Genomic DNA, 10975 nt, shown 5'->3' with positions numbered 1-10975 from the left:
AAGTTTCTCTTCGACTCTTGATTGTCTTTGCATGATATCAAATTGGATTTTTTTGATATCAGCCAATTCAGACATCAAAATGTCGAAGTTACTATGTTTTCCCTCACCGTCGTCCCACTCACCGTCATCCCCCAATACAACCATCTCTCCTTGCTTCTCCTCTGCCTCTACTGCCTCCTCTACATCCTTGCCAATAACCTTCAAAATTAAATTACAATATTAAGACATTGATTATATTCTTAATATTATTTAATTACATTTATTACCCTTTCTTGCTTCTTCGCTCTATCCAACTTCAACTTCACCATCACTCTAACCACCTCTTCCTTCCCCCATGCACGGATGCGTGCCACTCCGGTTCTTTCATAAGCCGGCACTGCCTCACATCCCGACCAAAAATCGAACAGTACAACCTGCATTTATAATAAAATTTATATTTTTATATAAAAACACAAAAAAGTTCTTCAACTCATTTACCTCTAAGATTGCTATGCACCCTTTGAGGTATCTCTGGCTGCCCTTTTTAAAGGTGATTATTGATTCAATCAATCTCGAATGGATATATTCAGCCCAATTGAATTCACCCTTCAAGCCTTCATCGCAAATGAGCTTCATATGTTCCTTGTTCGTTGACGTATGACCCGTTGGACAAAGAAAGATATCAACAAGGTATAATAGAACTCTGGCCTTCAGCTCATCCCCAACGTAAGATCCACTTTTTATTTCCTCTTCAATTTCAGCATATGTCACCTTCTGCTTCAAACCATATTTGGAGGCAAGTGTTTTCCAGTCCTTACTCTTACAGACTTCTACAATACTTTTGCCTTCATTTTCTACCCCCAATACGGCTGCAGCACATGGGATCCCGAGAGGAAATGAAAAATCACCATACTTAGCAATACATTGTCTGACATCAAATTGCGCCATCAAGGATTGACACAATTCCCTCCGAATAGGTCGATCCCTTACTCCTACCAACGATCCAAAACCTATTTCTCCCAGCACATTCAACTGACCCTTCTCCTTAAGGTGTTTAATTAATGAATTCACCCTTTTAATGCTGCATCTTGTCGACACTTCCTACATTTTTTAACAATATAATGTTATAGTTCTTATATTTTATATTAACGTATTTACAAGTTTAATGAATACCTTATTTTCATGTGCTTTCCTCCGTTCTTTGTATTCTTTACTATCATTCCTTGACTGTGTGATGTAAGGTTCCTTTTCAGCATCACTCATTTAATTCCATTTGGACCTCACATCTTTTGTCACCTAATATTAAACATAAACGTTTCTTAATCAATACATTAACACTAAATACTACTCAATGTCAATTTTATTTTACATACCGAACCGCTCTGTGTGCCATCTTCCTTCATCCTTTTGCATTCGGCCATACTGTCAACATTTAAAATTTGTAATCAATTTAAAGTTTATCGATACTTTAATCCAATTACCATTTCAACAATAATAACAAAAAGACATTAATACTTACTAGAAGTACATATATCCACCCTTTGGTTGCTTTCGAGTCTCGACCTCAATTTCAAAGTCATCTGCGCCACCAACAATTTTCCAACCCATTGACTCCATTTTTCCTTCATATATCAGTTTACGCAAATCAAATTATTTTATTACATACACTTTATTCAATATACAAATATAGATAACTACTCTTGTGGTAAAACGGTTTTCTTCAAAAGAATTTGAATGGCCACTACAAAATGTGTCGGCACATTTATACAACCTATAATATCATTTTGTACCTATAATATTTAATAAAAGTATCGACATTTATATTTTACCTTCAATATCACTTTCTACCTGCAATCGGTCCCAAATGCTTGTTTACTCCAAAACCCCAAACAACACTTAAAAACCCTATTCACGATTACTGTAATAATAAAAAACTAGGGTTTCGACAATATACTTTTCGATTCGACTGCATCAACAACAAACAAACTTCGCTTTAGAAACGTCTTCTGAAATGCAGCAACAATTACGCTTCGATTTCAAAAACTCGTCCGTTCTATCGATTTTCAGAGAATATTTATATATGGCCTTTATATTTTCATCGAATATGTTATTTATATTTAATCGATACAAATACAAATGTGTCGATACTTTTATGTCAGGTGTCGATACTTTCGAAAGGATAATTACCTATTTCTTTGAAAGTGTCGATAATTTATTACACGTACTTACGAAAGTATCGACACTTTCAATATATCCGGTATCATTTTACCGGTTTTATCATTTTGATACCGGTTTTATCATATTTTTTACTGTTATATCGTTGTGATCGATATATTTTTTTAAAGTATCGACACATTATAGGCGCTAAAACTGCTTCTCTTTTAAATTCACAAAGTGTCGATCCTTATATAAAGTATTAACACTTTCAATATATCCGGTAACGTTTTACCGGTTTTATCATTTTGTTACCGGTTTTATCATATTTTGACATGGTATATCGTTTTGGATCGATATATTTTTTAAAAGTATCGACACTTAAAACTACTTCTCTTTTAAATTCACGAAGTGTCGATCCTTATATTAAAGTACCGACACTTTAAATGTATCTGGTAGCGCGTTACCGGTTTTATCATTTCAATACCGGTTTTGTCATAGTTTTACCTGTTATATCGTTTTGGATCGACACATTTTTAATTTGGATCGATACGAACCGACAAGTTAAGTTTACTGGTTGCACAATTTTTTAATATTTCTTCATGACTTAGACCTACTACATTATTATTAATCAACATTTACGGTAGCGCTAAATCAAATTTATTAAATATCTTTTAATGTATCTGGTAACACCGTATATTAGTCGTATATTAACCCGTCTTTCATGAGACAATCCCCGCCTAGTCCCGACTGCTCCCGACAAATGTCCAGTAAACTGGATATTTTGACACGTGTACGGTCAGATTTTGAAACGCAGCCAGAACTCTGAGTTGAAAGACAGCTTACACCTTAACTCATTTGGCGCCGCTTTAACTCTCTCTCTCTCTGTTGCTTGTTTACTGTTTTCTCCCTTTCTCCTTCTCTATCTATATCTGTATGTATATATTATGGAAATGAAGCCGCCTTATGGGACCTCCCCGTGCTCTTCAGGTCTTGACTCGACGACGACTTAGTTGAATCGAGGGGGCTTTTATTTTTCTTTTACTCAAACAATCGCCATTTACTTGGACTAAAAACTTTTTGTCCTTTTCTTTTATATCATTTTTCCTTTCGAAAAATGAAAACAATTCATAGTCTTTGAAACTCAACCATCATTTGGTGAATCCTTGTATCAGAAGCCGGGATTTTGTTTGTTTCATAGCTGAAAACAAAGAAACTTTTTGATTGTGTTTCATTCGGATTTTAAGTTGATAAAGAACATGGTGGAGTTCGAAAATTCATCGCCGGTGACAGTTTCTACAGCTTCTGGAGAAGCCACTGCTTCTTCTTTTGGTAATCAGATTCAAGATACTCAACTAATAGGAGGAGGACCACCGAAGAAGAAAAGAAATCTTCCTGGGATGCCAGGTGAATTATAATACCTTACAAAGACCACCTTTCTTTTTTTAATATCAATGATTTTGAATTTCCAAGTTTGCTTATGGAGTTGTGAAAAAGAAAAATATCTTTTTGGATTCATTTCAGATCCAGATGCAGAGGTGATAGCTTTATCTCCAAAGACCCTACTAGCGACCAACCGGTTCGTTTGTGAGATCTGTAACAAAGGCTTTCAACGCGATCAGAACTTGCAACTCCACCGACGGGGTCATAACTTACCATGGAAGCTAAGGCAAAGAACTAGCAAAGAATTCGAAAGCGGGTCTACGTGTGCCCCGAACCGAGTTGCGTCCACCACAACCCGGCTCGAGCCCTCGGTGATCTTACCGGTATCAAGAAACACTTTTGCAGGAAACACGGGGAAAAGAAATGGAATGCGAGCGGTGTTCTAAAAAATACGCCGTTCAGTCCGATTGGAAGGCCCACATGAAGACTTGCGGCACCCGAGAATATAAATGCGATTGTGGCACCATCTTTTCTAGGTATAACACAAGTACAAAATCATCCGTTTTCCATTCATAATTCAACTCTTTCTTTAATATATTCTTTTTTTTTTCTGGATCGTTCTGGGTTTTAACCGTGGATGATGATGACGATGGTATTTTGAAGGAGGGATAGTTTTATAACGCATAGAGCTTTCTGCGATGCGTTAGCTGAGGAAAGCGCAAGGGCCCAGACGCTAGCAGTTGTTACAACAGAAGGAAACGTTAATGCGAATGGAAATGGTGGAACTATGGTTGGAGGAGCAGCCGCCGCTGCTGCTGCAACGTCACCGCCTCCTCAGCCTTTAACACCGTCTACCACTAGTGTAGCTTCACCGGGTTTATCAATTCAGAGTTCAGGTAAAAGAAATCAGTGCGAGTCTTTTTTCATGTATATATACACATTTATGATGAAGATTCCCCACTTTATTTTTGTCTTTTATTGATTTAGATTTGGTCAAATTTAAGATAATGGTAGAGGGTGTTTCCTTTTTAAATCGTTTTTGTGTATGAGAGTCCATTCAAATGAAGTTTCTGGTTTGTTAATGGCTCTGTTTTATCTCTTATTGTTGTCGTTCTCGTTTGTATATTTAGTCTTAGGGAACCTAACAAATGTGGTAGGTGAGAGAGAATCAGCAGCAGAATATAATAAGAGAGATGTTGAGTAGTTTAGTTTTGGGTTCACGAGCAAGATAATTAAATAGTATCAATAAATAAAGCTCATTGATCAAAAAGCAAAAAAGGGGTGAACTGATCAGAGAAAGAAAGGAAGCCATTATTGCCTTTTGCTTTTACTTCTCAAAGCTTTTCAAGTTCCATAAAAAAAGGGCCATAAAGAAAAGCCCTTCCATTTGATTTGTTTTTTCTTTTTGTTCTTTTCTGCTACTTAACCTTCATTGTTTTCTTTCTTAATGGCTTACAGAAATACCAGAAAACCCAATGACACTTTCTCCGGCAACTCCTGCAGCAGCTAGCACCTCTACTTCGAACGCCAATGTTTTCGTTAGCATTTTTGCAGCACACTCTCAACCATCTAAAATATCTGCACCGTCTTCGTTCCTTCAGGCAACGACACCATTCGAGCGCACATCTCTCTCTCTTTCGTCTCCTCTTTACCTCTCCAACAATGGTTCCTCCATCTTCACTGGACCTGCAAACGACCATTGCAACTATGCTCCAACTCCGCAGCCCGCCATGTCGGCCACTGCACTGCTGCAAAAAGCTGCCCAAATGGGTGCCGCTGCATCGAACCCTTCCTTGCTTCGTGGTCTGGGCTTGATTGTATCAACGGCTCCTTCCGCTGGTCAAGATGCTAACATTAAGTCCGAGAGCAATGTAACCACCGCTGGTCTTGCCCTCGGCGTTGTCTCAAATGGAAGTTCTGGCTTAACTAATCCCATGATGGGATCATCCTCGCTGTTTGGAAACAAGCCTACAACGCTCGATCTCCTCGGCCTTGGCATGGGTGATGGCGGAGCTTCCTCGAGTGGACTATCTGCGCTGCTTACTTCCTTTGGAGGTGGCTTCAATGTCGGAGCAGCAAGTGCAACATCATTCGGTGTAGGAGGGAGTAGTGATTCGCCTAGGGAAACATGGGACGGTGCACCTGAAAGAAAACCCAATGGCTCAGCCATGCTTTAGAGAGAGATTTGAGTTCCCCGGTTAAGGAATTGAAAAACAAAAGCTGCAGCTTAGAGTCCAAACAAAGGAGGTTGCATGTTTAAAGTTGGACATTAATTTTGGGTTTCCTTTTATTAGTACTTGCATTTGAAGTTTAATTTCCTTTTGAGGTAAACCCTGGGAGGAGATGGGTTTGGGGGAAAAGGTTGTTCAGGAGCTCCTCTAGTTAGCAGCTTACAGCTAGCAAATGTAGCACGAAATATGATGCTAATATATACAGTTTTTTTGGGTTTATTTATTTATCCACTATTGTTTCACTTCAGCTCCGATTCGACTGTCAACTCAGGGTTCAGTTTCCCAGAAATGAACACAACAAAGCACACTTAAAATTATATGCCAACTCTCGTTGAAACCTCCATATAAGGTTATTTATGCGTATATGAAATTATGATGGGCTATCAGATTTAAATAGCGGTCTTTTAGCGTGATTCAAATCCTTTTTCGTTAAATCTGAAGTGAGAGCGTTGGTCTGGTCAAACGAAGGGGATGGGGTAGTCAATTTGAAAACAGAAGATGTGGGGGACCCTTTGGAGTTGAGATTTCAGAACTGAGGAACCCTATTTAATGAGGTGAGTCGGCAAAGCTATAAGTGCATGTGTTTGCCTGGCAGCTGGGCCCTTTTGCTTTTATGGATGGTGGGGTTGTCTTATCCTGCTGTTTCAAACGATTACGCCCTCCGAAGAGGATTGGGAAAATCGACCGAATATTATGATAAATGAGAAACAATTGTTCCGTGGGATTCACGCGTTGGTTGTAATCGCTGACTCGCTGCTGTTATGTGTGATCGACGTTAGCTTTGCCTAGAATGGGAGTTTCGGGGGCAAAAAACCATCAAATTTGGTCCTTCAACGAGGAAAGCGCCATTGAGGTTGTTTAATGCTGCTGAGTAATCAAATACTTCAAGAAAGGAAGAAAATCAGAAAACATACGATCATGAACTTGGAACCAATCTCATGCTGAGATATTTCGATGCATCAATAAATCCATATAATAAATGTTTGTAATAATTTAGCTAAAGGATAGTTGTTTTTTTTTTAATTTTAATTAATCCTTTAATGCCCTTTACATAAAAAAAATACAATAATTAAATTTAAAATTACAGGTTTTCGTTGGTACATTGGTCCATAATCTTTCTGGTTTAAATTGAAATTAGAGAACTAGTTAGATTCATGCTGTTCTAACATACTGGTGAAGTATGTAGAGTCAATGGATAAGGTTATTGTTAGATCATAAATATGAAATAATGTAACGGTCCGCATACTTGGGTTTGCAATGTGCACGCAAAAGCTCGCAGAAAAGATTCTGTGCATAATGTTGGGTTTGCCCAAACAATCAAGCTTGCCCCATTCTTTGAAGGAAGAAGCATATCTCATTTAATTTAAGACAATCACTTAAATTAAAATGATAATTTAGATATTAGTTGAATTTGAATTCCTTAGATAAGATAAGGTCTTTCATAGGATTTCATTTCAATCTCAATCATTTATCTAATTTAATTTAGGCCATTGGATCTAGGGAAACTTAACTATAAATAGGAGTCTCCCTCATTTGTAATCAATCATTCATTCTTTCAGGTTAATACAACTCAGACATTTACTCTAATTTTTTCTCTTGTTGCTTTACTCTTTTATTTCTTAGCTTTATAGCTTTGATTCTCTAAATTTGTTCTTAAACATTCTTGTTTTGTTATGTCTTGGCGGCTTGGATAGGCCCGATATTGTTTACACTTACATAATATTGTCCAACCTTGGTGACTTTTATGAGCTCGTTGGTTATTGCTCCGCACCTTTGATTAACCTGAGGGGTTGGTTGTTGCTTAGTGAAATTAATTCTCACACGAAGGACGTGGTTAAGACTTATTTAAGCGCTAATTCAACTGAAAAATCATTTAAAGTCGCACGAATTAACTAGTCGAAACTCTAATCCCTTGACAATAAGAATAAATATATTAATTGTCAAATATTATCGATTCAGTATGATGCATGATCATTTCTTACACCAACAATCAATAAGAAACAAACTTGTATACCAAGCATAGGACCATGGAGTATTATCTCTAGGGATGATAATTTAATCTAAAATTGATAGATTTCAGATTTTGACCTGTTTCGATTGCGCCAGATTTTTTTAAAAAGAAAATTTGGGTTGTGGTCAGGCCAGTTCAAGTGGAGAGTAAAAAACTTCGACCTTGAGGATAATAATGTAATTTCTTTTTAAAAAATTAATCAAGTCTTTATTTTATACCAGATCAGGTCGAGTTGAGTTAGATTTATACTCTAAAAATTTGGATCGGGTCAAAATCGAGTGGAATATATATTTCATGGTCAAGTTCGAGTGGAAGATATACAATTTAGGGGTTGAGTCGAGTTCGAGCATAGAATACATATTTTTTTGATCGAATTAGGTTGACCAAAAACTTGACCCAACCCAATCGTTTGTCATCCCTAATTATCTCTCCTTTCTAAGCTAAAAAGCTGCTTATTTTCCCATGTGCTATTTAATACTAATAATCCCCAAAGTCAATTCTATACAGAATACCGAAGGGTTGTGTTTTTATTTTGTATGCTACAAGTAGACCATGTAAGTCCAAAGTAGTTGTCAATGCATTACTTGTAAGGGTTAAAATATGGAGGGCCTGGCTGCCGTCAGATCTCTATGCTACAAGAACTGCAGATGGAGTTTTTCTAGGTGGTTATAAGAAGTATTTATATCCCAGGGTGCAGGTAACTTTTACCTTTTTCATTTAAATTCACTTGAGAAATTAAATTTTATTATGTCAATAGTATTCAAAACCTTTTGTTAAGGGATTTTTAGATTGTTATGTCAGAACTCCAATAACCAGAAAGTTATTGCTTTGGGTGACGTGTGTTATTCTAGTCTCAACATTTGTCTTATGACCCACAAGAGTATCTTAGGAGCGTCTCAGCTAAGTGGAGCATAATTCGTAGATTGTGTACTTATTATGGTTTACCTCATATGTCGAGCAATTGCGTGGTTCACACTGTTGATTTGAACAGGGAATCATAGAATATAGGGTAAATCACACATTTAATACTTAAACTATTAATTTTGATATGTTTTAGTAAACATTTAATTTTGTTCAAAATCATATCTAACGTTTAGTTTTAATTTCATTTAGTACTCATCGTTAAAAACTTAACGCGTTTAATATCTAAAATATCAATTTTGGTCGTTTTCGTACCTAAACTTTTAAAAAAAATTCAAAACTTAACATTAAATTTTTAACAGGGATAAAATTTACAAAAAACTAAACTTCAAGTATGATTTTGGTATTTTTTAAAAGTTCAAGTACTAAAACTGATAGTTTAGACATTAAACGCATAATTTACCCCAAAATATAACCCAAATTATAGATGAGTGTCAGCTAGGTGTACAGTATATGATGGAAAAATAGTAGCAAGGGATGACCTTCCATGTCGTAATCAATCCATACATGATAAGTAATTGCATAAATAACTGCTGTTCAGGTTTCTGCCTACTAGGAATAACAGAAGAGGGAGGTGGAGGGAAACTCGTGAATATGTAAGGGCAATGATCCGGTCTAACAGCAAGAGAGGAGAAAACTCTAGTCTACTTTGCCTTCTGATGTCTGATATAAGAATCGGGATGACAAAGAAGAGATGTTAGGTGAGGAAGAGATAATAAACGAGTGCAAGACCTTTTACTTTGCAGGAAATGAAACGACCGCTATTGCTTTATCATGCATTTGACAGATTTGAAGACTAAGTTTTTATCCTCTGGTAACCTTCAACTTTAATGTTTAAACTAAAAAAAGATAAGATTGAGTAAATGATTTTTATGAACAGGTGAGCATGGGAAGCATGCAAGGGTGTTAAGCTAGAAAAGCTCAGTAATGTTCCTGCACCAGCTTTAGTTTGCCAGTGACGGATCCAAATTTTTTTAAAAAAATCCAAAATAAATAATATCATATTCACTAAGAAAAAAGTTACATTATCCAATATAACAATCCATTCAAAAGCATAAAAAATTACTAATACTAAATAATTACAATTGTTCTTGACGACTTTTCATTCCTTGAAATTGTTTCATAATTTCTTCGTCATCAATTTAGAGAAAAACATTTCTTTCTATATAAGTAACCAGCCAATCATTTAGAAATTGATCACCGATATTATTTTGTAACTTATTCTTCACGATGTTTATTTTAGAAAATGTTCTTTCCACACTTGCAGTTGCTACGAGGAGAATCAACACCAATTTTATTAGCAAATAGACTTGTTGGTCAAACTCAAGAAACCGATATGAGATCGAAATATGTTGCACATGATGATAGTAAAAGATTTTCATCAAGGGAGATGGAGAGTCAAGTTGATGCTAGTTTTATGCCATACGATCCAACTAAAAGAAAAAAAATTGTTGACTACATCCAATGGATCGAAAATCGGTGAGGAAAGAACACAAACAAAGAGGTGTTTGTTAACCAAAGAAGCACAAATTTCCTCAAGGGGAGGTATATTTCGCCGCCTTAATAAATATTGGCTTAAGAAGTATTCATGGCTTGAGTATAATGTTTCAAAAGATGATGCATTTTGCTTTGTTTGTTACTTGTTTAAGAATAAAACTACTAAAGTTGGAGGAGGAGATGCCTTTTTTGTTAATGGGTTTAGAGGTTGAAATAAGTCGGCTCAATTTAAAATCCATATTGGTAGAATTAATAGTGTCCATAATCAAACTTTTCAAAAGTTTGAGAATTTAAAGAATTTTAAGTCATCATTTAAAGTTTCTTTAAATAAAATAAACTAAGTAAGTTAAAAGTGACAACCGAATTTATTTGACTACTTCTTTTTATTATTTGAAAACTTTTTAAGCTCTTGCATAAATTGACTTAGATAATTCACAGCAACAATGATATCTGATTGTGTATGAGTTAAGTAGATTAACATGTCGACGAGTGTATGAAAAAACTTTTGTTATTTTAATTAATATTTTAAATATTGAATAAAAAATTAAGTTTAACTTATCATTTATCTAGCACGAGGTCCGAGAAATATATATTCTAAGAAAGCTTCCTCTCACGTCATATGTATGGATTTAAGTCAAAACTTTTTAAATGGGTGTGTAGATTTTTTTTCTTCTATCAAATAATACACTACACTCGGTAGTTTTCTAAGAAAAATGGGTATGCAACTGCTACCTAATTAGCTTTACGGATCCACCCCTGCCATTCATCATGACACTGATATATGGGTAGAAGATGATAA

At 35.8% G+C, this 10975-nt stretch overlaps 1 pseudogene; it reads left to right on the top strand.

The window, feature by feature from the left end:
* Nucleotides 1-3012: 3012 nt before the first annotated feature.
* On the top strand, nucleotides 3013-5993 carry LOC120194553 (annotated as a pseudogene).
* Nucleotides 5994-10975: the final 4982 nt, after the last annotated feature.

The sequence above is a fragment of the Hibiscus syriacus genome, unplaced genomic scaffold (assembly GCF_006381635.1).
Source record: "Hibiscus syriacus cultivar Baekdansim isolate YM2019G1 unplaced genomic scaffold, ASM638163v2 tig00116999_pilon, whole genome shotgun sequence".
In the NCBI taxonomy this organism is placed as follows: Eukaryota; Viridiplantae; Streptophyta; class Magnoliopsida; order Malvales; family Malvaceae; genus Hibiscus; species Hibiscus syriacus.
The sequence above is the reverse complement of the archived record's forward strand: the minus strand, read 5'-3'. Positions and strand labels throughout refer to the sequence as shown.